Source organism: Sminthopsis crassicaudata, chromosome 4 (assembly GCF_048593235.1).
Source record: "Sminthopsis crassicaudata isolate SCR6 chromosome 4, ASM4859323v1, whole genome shotgun sequence".
In the NCBI taxonomy this organism is placed as follows: Eukaryota; Metazoa; Chordata; class Mammalia; order Dasyuromorphia; family Dasyuridae; genus Sminthopsis; species Sminthopsis crassicaudata.
The window spans coordinates 350950232-350964962 of NC_133620.1; the positions used below are offsets into that span (position 1 = coordinate 350950232).

The window sequence follows — 14731 nt, forward strand, 5'->3', positions numbered from 1 at the left end:
CGGGCCAGATGCAGCCACGGAGGACGTTTATGCGCCCCCCCCCCTCCCGTTATGGCAGATGGGCTGAGGGTGGAGACAGAGTGTGAGCTTTTGTTTTTACTACAGTCCTCTCCTCCCACAGTCTGAGGGACTGGGAACTGGCCCCTATTTAAAAAGTCTGAGGACCACTTGAATAGAGAATTCAGGCCAAGAGTCAGGAAGACTCATCTTCCTAAGTTCAAATTTGACTTCAGACATTTATTAGTTATCTGACCTTAGGCAAATAATTTAACCACTTGCCTCAGTTTCCCTATCTGTAAAATGACCTGGATCAGGTAGAACATGATTGAACTGACCGAACATACAATCTGAGCTGAGCCCCCTCCACAAATGGAGCATTTAAAATTAATGGACCCACTCTCCAATCAGAAGAGCAAGGAGAGTGATGAAGTAGAACACCAGGGCTGATGGGATCTTGCAGGATAATAAACATTTCCCAATAATGAGCTTCCTGGGGTGTTATAGAAAAGTCATAGTAGTTGCAAAGTAGGTGAGAATTGAGGATTCAAGAAATTAACTGTGCAAGTACAAGTTGAGGAAAAAGTGTAGTTAGACAATTTATATATGAAAAGATCTGAGAGTTGTAGTAACGAGCTCAATGAGCCGTGGATGTAAAAACTAACCAACCAACGTCCTGTCAAGACTGCACTGAGAGCCTAGATCCAGAACGAGGAAAATGGTGATACTTAGATCAGTTCTAACATTGTTATCTTGAATATTGCACTCAGCTCTAACTGGGCTCCGTGTCTTAGAAAGGATGTTGACCGGGGAGGTGAGGGTACTGGGAACCATGCTACACAGGGTTCGTTGAAGATGCTTATTTGGAGAAGAGAATGCTGGGGGCAGAGGCAATATCCAGGTGTGCGTGGGCAGGAATGACAGGAGAGCTACCGAGACTATACAAAGAGCTGCCATGCGGAAGAGAGGCATCCTCCGAGTCAAAAGATTTGGGTTCGTGTGCTGCCTCTGGCACAGGCGGGCGCCACGTCAGACTTCGCCGGAATTTGAGTCAATTTCCCTGTCCGAGGCAACTCTTTGACTGTAAGCGACAGAAAAAGTGCCCATCTGCCTCGGTGGGCCTGGCACTTGTTAAGTGATTGCTTGCTTAGATATCTCAATCAAATAGTAATAATAATGATAATTAAGGAGAAGGGGATTATTCAAACATAAAGTGGAAGTGGTAGAGAGGAAAAGTGAAAAACTTTATAACCGGTAAACACTCTTCAGAAGCGGGATGATCTGCACGGAGAGTGGCTGGACGATCACTCGGTGGGGGGACTGCAGCTCAAGTAAGAGCCGCACTGCGTGGCCTCTGGGTTCCCTCTCAACTCCGGATTCTCTGGAACATCCTGATCCTGGCAGGAGCCATCCTCTCAGTCGTCATGACAACAGGCGCTTGGCCGTAAGGTGTCTGCAGAACTAGGCTCGAGTCCAGTTCTCTTTTACACTTTTGTTCCCGAGAGAAACTGTTGGAAGTTGTTGGGGTGAGAGGAGGGAGGGGTGGGCGGTGTGCGTGAGAAAAAGGCAGAATCTATCGCACACAGTCCTTTTCCCGCTCCTACTTCCTCTTTTTTTAAGGAGGAAACCCGCGACCTCATCAACATGGCGGCAGCGTCTCCCCCGCCTCCGTCATTCCGCAAGGAGGGAGGCCTTTGCAGGAGCGCTTGCGCCCTGTGGTCCTGGGCTCCATTCCCTCCTCCTTCCTTCCCCCAACTCCATTTTGTTCGCGGACGCTGGGGACGGTGGGAGTGGATCCATTTCCGGGTTGGCAAAAGGGGCGGTGGCGGTGAGGAAGGGTGAGAGAGAGAGAGAGAGAGAGAGAGAGAGAGCTGAGAGCTGAGAGGACCGGACGAGGCCTGAGCGGCGGCGGCAGGGAAAGAGAGCAGAAGCTCTTGGAGCGGCGGCGGTCCGGGTGCGGAGGGGCCGGGGCACTCGGGCCCCGGAACTGAGGTGACCCGCGGACCTGAAGGTGGGGGAAGGGAGGGGGTCGTGGGGGAGGGGCTTGAGGAGAGATGGGATAGGGGCGGGGCTTAGAGTCTTTTCCCGAGGGCTGGGGGGGGAGGGCTAGGAGAGTGCGGCAACTTGTGTGGGGGGCGGGTAGGGACCGGAGGATGGAGACTGGGGTTAGGGAGCGAACCTGGAGGGCGCAGTGATGGGGTTGGGGAGAGAGCTGGGCTGGAAGATTGGGGAGGACTTTCTTCCCCTTCCTCTTTCCAGACCCTTCCTCCACTTCCCCCTTGGGGTCCGAGGAGTCTGTCAAGTGACACCCCACAAGGTTGCAGGGAGACGGCGTTTGGGGGCGAAAGTTGGCAGCTTGGAGGAAGGGCGGTGAGGAGGCGGCTGGAGGGAGCGTGGATGGGGAGCGGGTCGGGGGCGGCGACCTGTCGCTTGCTAATGAAGAGCGCTGAAGCGGGGGCCCGGGGCGGAGGTGGGGAGGGCCGGCCCTGACCGACCGTCCGCCGGCTTTACGGCGCACTCTTGCCGCGTTGCCAGGCAGTCAGCCCACGAGTGCTTGTGAAGCGCTCACTGCTAAGGGAAAGGTTAAAAACAAACAAATGGGGGAGGGGGTCTCTGCCCTCCTGAAACTCTTATAAGAATGGAGGCAGCATGCAGTTAACTGGGAACAGATAGGCTGGAGAGAGCGCCAGCAGAAGGACAGCGTGAAGGGAAGGCACTGGAAGGGGGTCGGAGCAGACTCTTGAAAGTAGCCCGAGCCTCGAGGAAGCCGAGCTGAGCAGGAGAGCCCGGGGAGGGGGGGGGGGCGGGAGGTGGCCAGTCCTGTGTGAGGAATAACAAACAGGCCCCTTGTAACTGCATGGCAGAGTTCCTGGAGGGGATTCAAGTGTTTGGCAAAAAGGGGCGCTGAGAAGGGATAGGGACAGGAGAAGGGCCGGAGCAGCCTGTTCTCTAAGGGGCTTACAAAGTACATCAAGGGGGCCAGTATGGATAGGGTAGGTGAGAGATGTTTTGGGGGCATGGAGGAATACAGCACTGGGGGGGGGGCGTAAACTACGTTTATGGAGAGGTCTCATTTGAGCTTCATAATAACCTTGTGAGGTTAGTCCTACAAGTATTAGACCCATTTTATAGACATGAAAACTAAGGCCCAAAGAGATTACATAAATTTATGTCCTTGTCTATCCTGTGGATAAGTTAGGGCAAGAACTGTTTTATTTTTGTCATTTTATCCCCAATGCTCAGGGAGCCTGGAGTCCCAGCGCTTAGAGTTAGCCTTTGTAAATGCTACTTGATTAGTTATTTGTCCTTACACACGGAGCTAGTGAAGTGTCAGAGGTGCCATTTCTGATGACTTCCCAGCATAGTCTTCATATGTAACTTAAAAAGACCTATCAAATGGCATTCTGAGCTCAGAGTTTATACCTAAGGAGAAAATAAAGTGGGTTCCTGAGGTGTCTCTCCCCAACTTGTGTCCAGGCTGAATATCCGGGGTTTGGGTAATAACCTGGGTTATTCTGGGGGCCTACAAAAGGGTCCGTGGATTTTCAGATTTGTTTCAAGTCACCTTTGACTTTGGGGCAAGGCATGGAACTTCTCGTACTGCAGATTTTACTATAGGGCTCTCTTCATAGGTCTTGTTTGCTTTTAGTCACTTAACACATATCAACATTTGTAGTTGTCCACTGATTTCCTCTTAACTTCCTTGAGAGACAATTAAAGAAAAATGATATTTTTAAAGTACTTGGCCTGTTGTCCAGAAATAACGAAATCGATATATTTATCTTCTGAGAGGCTCTATGGTACCCTGTGGACAAATTTGACTTCCTGATTTTTCTTCTTTAGAAATCTACCTTTTCTTTTGTTTTTATTTGAATGCTATCCCATTGGTGAGCTTTAGAAGATTTGTTACAGAAAGCCTCTCTGCCCATTAGCACACTTATTTTGGTGTGGTATTAGGACATTGTTTACCTCTGTTTATCTGGCACTGATGAAGAATTTGATGCCCATGTGGAGACCCAGAACAATGAAATTATCAAGATGGTTTAAAGAACAGAATGAGAAACAGGAGAGAAAATATGACATTGTCATTCTCGGCTTCCAGACTGCACTTGAAATCAGTCTTCTTTTTTCCCTATGTTTTCTTGCATATTCATGAGCTAGCCCATGAAGGCTAAATGGACTGCTTTTTAATTTCCCTTTTGTTTTTCCTTTGTGTTTGGTTGGCAGAGTGATCTGGTACACTTGGGGGTCTGTTTTCCTAGTGCTCTGAAGCTATCCTGAACTTGATCAGCTGGAGTTTCTAGGTATTTCAACAGCCCCAGACTTCATTGACTCCCCATACCCCACCTGGTGAGCTGGAGGTTATGAAGAGAGGACACAGTTATTCAGAGGTAAAATCAGTTCTAATCTTATTGTACATCATTTACTTGTAGCTAATATTCCCTTTTTTTTTTTTTTTTGGTCAAGAACAAGGTCATTGTATACAAGTCAAGCTTTGACAGAGTGAATTCACCTTATTCCTTGTCATATTTCCCTATTTTCTCTGCTGAAGGGGAACAGGTGTGGCAGCAAATTACCTAGTAGTGGCCTTCTGTATTTTAATCTCCTGGGGATACCTTCTCTGTGACTTGGTTTGATGCCACAAGGCTGAAAAGAACCTTGACTTACCCAGAAAGAGATGGAGACAGAAACAGCTCGTTTCCCTTGGCTCGGAAAATGGATATTGTCAAAGGGAAAAATAGCTGCAGACATGCAAGCAGAGACCTCAAAGTGGGGACTAACAATTTGACACAATGCATCTCTTAGCCAAATAATTTCTTTTCATCTCCTGTCATGGCTGTGATCTCCTCAAAGTAAAGCTATTGTTGGTGTTGTTCTTCACACAGCTTCCCAGCAGAACTTGGCTGACTTGATATGGATAGACTGCCCAGCTTTGGAAGGGGGGGTGCCTGAGACTTGAAAAGTGAGGGGGAGGTCGAATTGATGTTGAAAGTGAGACTTGTTGGAAGCTCTGATAGCTGCTTTGAAGAGAAGAAATCAGTGTCCTGTCCTAGGATCCTTGACTTCTTTCCTCAAAGCTGACCTTATTTAACTAGTGGCTTAAGTACAGATTAATTACTTTGAAATTAATAAAGAAGTATTTTGAAAGAAGCCTGGTAGAAGTTGTATTTCACCTCCTAATTTTGGAACTATTTTGAGTGATTACAAGTTCCAGATATACTTCTGAGATTTTTTTCTTTTTAATTTTAAAAATAATATTAGCTTTGTATTTTTCAAAATATATGCAACAATAGTTTATAACATCCACCCTTGCAAAACCTTGTGTTCCAAATTTTTCTCCCTTCCTTTCCTCCCTCCCTTATTCAGCAAATAATTCAATTAAACATGGACAATTCTTCTAAAACATATTTCCACATTTATCATGCTGCACAAGAAAAATCAGATCAAAAGGGGAAAAGAAAAAGAAAAAACAGGCCAACAAATGAACAGTTACAACAGAAAAGGTAATCACTACTTTGTGATCCACATTCAGTGTCCATAGCCCTCTCTTTGGTTGAAGATGACTCTTTCCATGACAAGCCTGTTGGAATTACCTTGAATCATCTCATTGCTGAAATGAGCCAAATCCATCACAAAAATCATTATATAATCTTGTTATTGCCGTGTACATTGTTGCCTTGATTTTAACTCATTTCACTTAGCATCAGTTCATGTAAGTCTTTACAGGCTTTTCTGAAATCAACCTGCTCATCATCTTTTAGAAAAATAATATTCCTTTACATTCTTATGCCATAACTTATTCAGCCATTCCCCAAGTGATGGTCATCCACTCAATTTCTAGTTCCTTGCCATTATAAAAAGGGCTGCTACAAATATTTTTGCATGTTTGGGTCCTTTTCCCTTTTTTATGATCTTAATAGACCCAATAGAGACACTGTTAGATCAAAGGGTATAAACAGTTTTATGGCCCTTTGGGTATAGTAATTGTTTAGCATGTTATTTTAAGATCTAAATGCAGTATACTGATAAATAAATTTTAAAATTTAGCATGAACCATCATGAAGAATTCAAAGTTCTTATAGTTTTTTTTTTTTTGTTTTTTTTTAAGGTACAGGTTCCCCATTTTCGCAGTGGCATTCACTATCCTGTTTCATTATCATTTCGCTTCACCTAGTATTGGGTTTTTAAAAATTATTTGGGTTTGTTGTTGTCATTTCAATTGTATCTGAAACGTTTTGTGACCTCATTTGGTGTTTTCTTGACAAAGATTGGACCCATTTGCCATTTTCTTCAGCTCATTTTACAGGTGAGGAAACTTGTGGCAAATAGGGTTAAATGACTTGCCCAGAGTCACATAGCTAGTAAGTATCTTAGGTACTCATAACGAGGATGAGTCTTCCCAGTGCTCTGTCCACTACATTGTTTTGTTCAGTATTATTTGGATATCAGCATGGGATTCAGACTGTCCCATGGTGTCCATACATGACTGGATCACGTTCTTTTCTGAACTTAAATCTCCTGTATGATTTCCTTTATGCTATTTCCTAGTCATTTTTGGTAATATGCTTATTTATATTTACCACATGGTTTTTCATTATTGCCCAATTTTGGGTCTTTGAATGTTGTAATATTCCATAATTTATATCTTTAACATTACTAGAAGAATATTTGGAATCTAAATGATGGATTTTTGTTTTAGCAGCTTAGGATTATTGAACTCTGTTTTTTCAAATGTCATGCAATCTGCTTCTTTCCCCCACAAATTTTCTTCTTCCTATTCAGTTCTGACCCCGGCTCTCTGCAGTATCTTAGATATATTTAGTAATGGACCAACTTGATGGGTTGGCTATCCAACTGAAAATCATAGTCTGGATAATAGACGTTTTTCATCCACTTTATTATTATTATTATTTTTTGTGAATCGTTGGATCAAATTCTTTGGTGTTATTGTGTATGTTATTAAAGAAGGTAGGAAATAAGAAAGAATGGAACAAACAAGCATTAATAAATGCCTACTATGTGCTAGGCACTAAACTAAGGGCTTTACACATATCTTATTTGATCCTCACAACAAGCCTTTGAAATAGATGCGAATTATTATATTTTATATTTAGAAAAACTGAGGCAGACAGGTTAAGTGACTTGCCCAGAATCACAGTGTCTTGAGACTGAATTTGAACTCAGTCTTCTGACTCTAGGCCCAGGACTCTGTCCATCTTGCCATCTTGATATAATTAGCTCTGTATTATCTACAACAGAGGGCCTTTCCATGTTTCCATTATTTCTAACTGGACTCTGTCCAGTTTAGTGGTATATACCTTCCTGTATATATATTTTTGTTAATAGAAGAACCCTTCTTTAGATAACTCTTGAAGGGGCTTGTCTATAAATATCAGAGCATAAAATAGAAAGGTATTTCCACTAAATTAGACAATATTTATTGAACAGAATCCAAATGGCAAGTGTATGCATTGGAGGAGAGCCTTAAAAGTTACATTTTGTTCTACTGATTGAAATGCTTTTTTAAATTAACGAACACAGGAAGAACTTGTATCCTTTGTATTTTTGAGATTTGGCCTGCTACAGAGAATTGTTTGAAAACCTTGTCTGTTTGTTCTTGTTTATATCAAGGATTCTCTGGATACTTTTGTAGATCATCCTTTATAGAGAATAGAAAGTAGGTACATGGTACAGTTGAATTCTCTCAACCTTTAAAATCCAACTCAAATGCCTCACTTCCATTACCATCTGTCACTCTTCCCAGCAGTCCTCTCCCTCTCTCTCCTATTTTCCTCCCCCTCTCCCCCAAAAACTTTTCACCTATCTTTTTTTGTATTGGTATATTATATCTAGTGGTTTTTTTTTACCTGGTGGTGGAGGGCCTGGAGGGGATGGTGATATTAAAATAATTTCTTGTCATTCTAGGATGCATTTTTTAGGAATTGGGATCTATTTTTATCTTCAGTATGTTGAACAGAACTGTGCATCTAGTAGGTATTTAATAAATATTTAGCTGAGTAAAATAAAAATGTTGATACCCATTCTCTGTAATGTTTCTGACTTTGATAAATGGAATATCAGGAAGTTCATTGTAAGTGATTATCAGTTCAGTGTTGCAGAAAAAAAATCCAGAACAAAATATTAATAATAATATTATACTTGCTGTTTAGCCAGAAATCATTTAATATTAATACTCAAGGATTTCTTGTTTGGAGTATGTCCACACTGGCATATCCTTCATACCCTCCAACGTAATACTCTGTCCCATCAGGTAATATTTATAGGATCTTGTACCAGGACAAGATCACAAAATAAACGAATACAGTTTGGGTAAATATTTTAGAATAATTGAGTTCTCTCCTGGTTCCCTCTCCTCTTTCCTTAAGTAAAACGAGGGACTTTTGGGACCTTCTTCCTTTGAGGGATATTTCAGTCCTTATTCATGGAAGAGAGGAGACTTAGGTGGGTTGATAACCCAGTGTCTCTGAGGTAAGGAAAGTAATGATGTAAACAAGACAAGAATTCTACTTTGTTGAAAGGTTAAGTTGCCACTGTAGATGAAAGATTTTAGTTTTTATTCTAATCATTTTTTAAAAGGGAAAAGTCTGGAAAGAGTTTTAAGTTGGAGAAGTAACTTGTGTAGAAATGAGATTTTTTAATATGCTTCTACAAGAATTTTATAGATTTTGAGATTTCCCTAATCTGCCTTTCATAGTTTTTCTTGGGTTTGGTGGTATAAAAATATGGCAGCAGAAGATTTTTACCCTGTGTTATATATAATTGCAAAAAATTTGAAATAATCTAAATGTGAAATAAAATTAGTTATTAAATTGTAGTAATTTAATACAATGGAATGCTGTAATTAAGATTGGCAGAGAAATACAGAGAAATCTGAAAAGATTTTTATTAAAAAGCTTTTTGGTTTAAATTTTTGATTTCATTGGTGTAGGGTACTCGTGAGGAAATTCTTTCTACCAATGGAGATGAATAGTTGTTGCTTATGTTCTTGAGAGATGTATAGGATGCTGAGAGTTTTAAGTTATTTACCCATGGATCAGATTTTCCAGTATGTGTCAGGGGCTAGATTTCAATACAGGTCTTCTGACACTAAGCTGAAGTGCCTCTTATAATGAAATAATGCAAAGTGGGAAAACAAAAAGCTTGAACTAGAAAATTGAGTTGCACATTAAGATCAAATGAGGAAACTGAAAATGAGTGCAAGGACCTTATTCTGATGGTGAATTGGAGTAGCTATAATAGTATTATATTTTATGCATTGATATTAACTGAATTTTTTGTTTTTGAAATTTTTATTTTTAATCATGTTCTTTTAATCCCTTCATATTACTAACAGTTCAGATTTAAACATGAAAGAGTCTGAGAATTTGACTTAGGATCAGAGACTCTTAAAAAGCCTTTCTCTGGGATTTGGGGACTGCTAATTTGTCATCGCCTGCTGGTTAAAGAACAGAAAATCTGCTTGCTTCTAGGGAATATTCATTGTTTATTTGTATTCTTCATGAGGATTGTAAGAGAGCACAGATGTTCATGTTATGAATTGGTGGATATGGTATTTTATCATAGGCCAAGCATCTAGTAAGACATGTTTTAATTACATGTTGGACATGCAAAAGAATGAGCAAGTAGCTCAGAGACATTGTTTAGAATACATAAAAGTCATTTTTGGGGGTAAATATATTGCTTTTTAAAAGTCACTCTCATCTTATTTCTGAGTCCTAATGGGTTGTATTGATTTCCTACCTTTTTTTTTTTTTTAATCTGTCATTTTACTTTTTTTTTTCCTTTATAATTCAAAGTTTACTGGATTTAGTGGCCTAATTCCTAATTGTCATTAATGAAAATATGCAAATTTTCCCAGCTCTTCAATTATGGAAAGTATTGTGCTAGTGGCTTCAGGATACTAGAGAGGATTTGACAAGGAAAGATACAGCTCTGTTATTTGATTTTCTGTTCTAAGTGGTTTGGGTCTCAATATTGACATAATTATGTAACAGTCCATTCTGTGTGAGGGAGCATCTTCCTTCCTCATTAACATAGTCTATAGTTTTTTGTTTTGTTTTGCTTTGTTTTTCTGTCAGACCTTGATCATAAAGGAGGCTGACATTAAGTAGTTTGCATTCACATCTACTTGATTTTCATAGGCATTTTTAACTCTGATCTTTGAATATTACAGTGAATGAAGAAACATTTGTTTGGGAACTGAAGAATAACTATTTCTAGATTGGAGTTATAACAGTCCTTTATAAATAGTGTTTTGGGATTCACCTGCTTCTTATTAGCTGTTTTTTCCTAGTCAGTACAGTTTCTTGGATCTTCTTTCTAAAGGTGCTGATTCACAATATATAGAAGTGAGTGAGCACAGTAACCTAGTGTTTGATAAACTGAAAGATCACAACTATTGAGGCAAAAATTCATTATTGGACAAAAACTACTAGGAAATTTAGAAACTGGTCTGGCAGAAATTAGGTATAGACTAACATTGACCCTGAATACCAAGATAAGCTCAAAGTGGGTATAGATCAGTTAGACACGAAGGGTGGTAGGAGTGAATTAGGGGGACTTGAAAGAAATTACCTGTCAGATCTAAAGGAAGAATTTATTTAATCAAACAAGTTATTGAAAGGCAAAATTAATAATTTTTATTACTTATTATTGAAGTTTAGCACAAACAAAACCAGTGTAACCAAAAATTAGAATAAAGTCAGAAATTGGAAAAAAAATTTTTTTACAAGTTTCTCTAGTAAAAGTCTCATCTCTCAAATATGTAGGGAATTAAAGCCAAATTTAAAAATAAGAGTCCAGTTAAGTGGTCAGTCTTCAGAGGACGATATCAAAGCTATCATTAGTCATATGAAAAATACTGTAATTCACTAATAATTAGAGAAATGCAAATTAAAACAACTCAGGTCTCATTTCATACCCCGCAGATTGGCTAACATAACAAAAGGAACATGACAAATGATGGAGTGGATATGGGAAAATAGCTACACTAATTCATTGTTGGTAGAGCTGGAAACTACTTTAACCATTCTAGAGAATAATTTGGAACTATGCCCAAAATGGTATATTCTTTGCGCATACCCTTTGACTCAGCAATACCAGTGCTAGATCTTTATTCCAATGAACTCAAAGAAAAAAGAAAAGGACCTTTCTGTCCAAAAATATTTATAGCAGCTCTTTTTTGTGGAGGCAAAGAATTGGAAATGGAGGATATGTTCATTGGTGGGAAATAGCTAAAGAATGATACACGATTGTGATGAAATACAATTGTTTTATAAGAAATTATTAAGGGGGGGGGGCAGCTAGGTGGCACAGTGGATAGAGCATCAGCCTTGAATTCAGGAGGACCTGAGTTCAAATCTGGTCTCAGACACTTAACACTTCCTAGTTGTGTGACCCTGGGCAAGTCACTTAAACCTCAGCCTCAGGGGAAAAAGAAAGAAATTATGAAGGACTTGGTTTCAGAAAAACCTGGGAAGACTTGTGTGAACTGATGCAAAGTGAAGTGAGAAAGCTAGGAGAACAATCAGTAATAGCAATATTGAAAAGATAACTAGCCATGAAAGACTTAGCTACTTGGATCATGTAGTGATTTGCCACAATTCCAAAGGATTTGTTATGGAAAATATCTATCTCCAGATAGACAACTGATGGACTCAGGGTGCAAATTAAAGCACATTTTTTTTTTTTGCTTTCTTTATTTTTTTCTTGCTTTTTTTGGGGGGGGATGGGTGGAGAGGGGATGTGGCTAATTTGAAAATGTTTTGTATAACTTCTTACATATAATGGCTATCATTTCTTGCCTTCACAATGGAGGGGGGGAAGAAAATTTGGAACTGAAATTTTTATTTCATTTTTTTAATCGTATTTTATTTTTCCAAATACATGTAAAGATAGTTTTCAACATTCATTTTTCTTTCTCTCTTACCTCTCCCCTCCTCAAAATAGCAATCTGATATAAATTAAATATGTGCAATACTTTTTTAAAAATAGCTTTTTAGTTTTCTAAATACATGCAAAGATAGTTTTCAACATTCAACATTCACCTTTGCAAAACCTTATGTTCCAAATTTTTCTCCCTCCCTTAGCAAGCAAACCAATAAAAGTTAAACTTGTAATTCTGAACATATTTCCGTATTTGTTATGTTGCACAAGAAAAAATCAGATCAAAAGGTGAAAGCAAAAAAAAGTGAGAAAAAACCCCAAGCAAACAAACAATAGAAACAACAACAAAAAGTGAAAATATTATGCTTTGATTCACATTCAATCTCTATAGTTTGTTTCTCTCTCTGGATGCAAATAGCTCCAGGACTTTCTGAAATCATCCTGCTGGTCATTTCTTACAGAACAATAATATTCCGTAACATTAATATACCATAACTTATTCAGCCATTCTTTAGTTGATGGGCATCCACTCAGTTTTCCAGTTCCTTGTCACTGCAAAAAGGGCTGTCACAAACATTTTTGTACTTGTGTGTCCTTTTCCCTTTTTTATCATTTCTTTGAGGTGCAGACCCAGTAGTAAGACTGCCGGATCAAAGGTATGTAATTTTGTAGCCCTTTAAGCATAGAAAATAAAAGTTTAAAAATATATATAATTTGGTAGGGGAAAATACATGTGAAAATAAAAGTTGGTAGTAAAAAAAAATCTTGCCTGTTTTTGTTTTTCAGCCAGCTAATTTAATTGAAGTTGTGGCCTAGAAGGGGGATCCTTTATGCTTACCTCTTTGGCTCATTTTAACTGACTGACTGGTCTAGAAATCCTCTTTCTGTTTGCCTTGTACTAGGTTCTTGGGAAGTGTGTGAGCTCTGGTTTTATACCAGGTGTAAAATAAATACCACAGTGGACAGCCACTTCTACATAATTTTTTCTTTCTAAATATTTTATTGAAGATACTTTTTATATACAGTTATTACCCTTCACACATTCTCCACTAGAAACCTTTGTAGTTATAGATCAGTGAACAAATCACTAACCATTTATTAAGTACTTATATACCAGACACTGTGCTAAACATTGGGCTTAATAAGAGAAACAAAAGTAAATAAAAGTTGGGCAAAACGAAAGAGCTTATTGACTGTCTCAAAGTATGGGCCTAATTGCCTGTTTATCTTAAAGCTGAACTTAAGCTGGTATCATGAGGACTATGTTCAGTGGCTTTTTTATGTATCTGATTATTTTGGGGTCTTTTCTGCCCTTCATAATTCAGCTGGCAATAAGTCTAGTATTACCCATAATTTCTAAAATATGATCTGTTTGAAACTTGGGTCTGGAAAAACAATCTCATGACTACTGAAATGTTAATATCTTCTTCTGGAGAAAACTTATCAAAGCCATTTAATATTTCTCTCTCTCTCTAGTGACCTGGGAGGTGAGGATGAGGGAGAACTTTGGGCCCAGGCTACATGGTGATTATCCAGATCTGAAGAATGTGCTTAATTTAGATTAGGTATCTCTTTATGTTCTTAATTTTCCTCTCCTATTGATCTCATTGAGCAGTTCTTACTAAATGCTAGTCTTCACTTTCAAGTCAACTATTTTTGGAGTATATGGGTGCAGAGGAAGTTTTATTTGTGAACATATAAAAGGTACACCTTTTAATTCATTCCACTGTCAACATTCAAGAATCTGAATGTTTAGATGAGAGAAATTAGACAATATACAGATTATACAAATAATATACAAATTAGACAGATACATGAATAATTGCACCATATTTATCCAAGATCTTTGTGTGAGATGGTAGAAGCTTGATTTAAAAAAAAATTAAGGTATTCTATCCCCATTTGAGATTGAGAATGGAACAATTGTTTTTAATCATAAAGCTATAGAATCTAAGGCTCAGTAAAGGGAGGAGATTTGCTTTGTCTTAACTTAAGGAGAAACCTAAGGCCTGCCCTTCCAAGCTTCTAGAGTTAGACTGTTAAGGTTATAAGTGGCTAGTTTTGTTAAATGGTATCTGTTTATGTTCTAAGGAATATATAAGGCAAGGGTTTAGTTCTAAACTTTTTTATTTTTATTTGTATTAAGTACTCTTTTGGCAATCTGTTGAATAAAGTTTTCTTCTCAGAATGATGTTTTTAAATGCATACAGTAAAATACATAGGATTACGGAGATTCACCAATTTTATTAAAACAAAGATGTAATTTTTCCTATCCAAGCTCATAGAATTTCTAAAATCTTAAGAACTGCTCATCTAGAAAAACTGTCTGTTCATTGGCATAAGGGCTGATTGACCTGGGGCATACTATATTATGCTGATCGTCCAATTCTGTGGAAATAGTTTTAGCTAGTACAATCATCATAAAATTCTTAGGCTTTATAGTCTTATTTGATTATTAATTGGTCATTGACTTTGCCCTTGGCATACTGTTGAGATTTTCTTCATTAATTGCTGTTGATAATACCAGTAAGTACCTTTGACACCATTGCTGTGTTAACCAGGTCATCTGGCTTGCAATTTTTTCTTTGCTTGAACTTTAAAGGTGAGGCCCAGGGGCCAGTGGACTTTGTGTTGGATGATTTTCAGAAAAGATTTAATTTTCAAATGGTATTTGCAGTAGTTACTACTATTCCTGCCCTTGAGACCACCATTTGCAGCTGTGGTTTATCTAATTGATCACTTGGGTGGCCCTCTCATTGATTAGTAATCATTTTAAATGAGAGTGCTTCGGTTTTAGGGGGAAGGAGGGAAAAGAGAGAGATTTTTT

At 38.8% G+C, this 14731-nt stretch overlaps 1 protein-coding gene across 7 annotated transcripts in view; it reads left to right on the top strand.

The window, feature by feature from the left end:
* The first annotated feature begins 1798 nt into the window (after nucleotides 1–1798).
* Nucleotides 1799–14731, top strand: part of WIPF2 (WAS/WASL interacting protein family member 2) — a 57394-nt gene continuing 44461 nt past the window's right edge. The window contains exons 1-4 of one of the 7 annotated variants that reach the window (XM_074261437.1): nucleotides 1799–2008; nucleotides 4225–4388; nucleotides 5365–5501; nucleotides 13381–13469. The gene's annotated coding sequence lies outside the window, so the exon portion shown is untranslated. Of the gene's footprint in view, nucleotides 2009–2139; nucleotides 2368–4224; nucleotides 4389–5364; nucleotides 5502–13380; nucleotides 13470–14731 lie in introns of those variants that run through there. The other 6 variants (XM_074261436.1, XM_074261435.1, XM_074261431.1 and 3 more) reach the window with 6 other exon arrangements.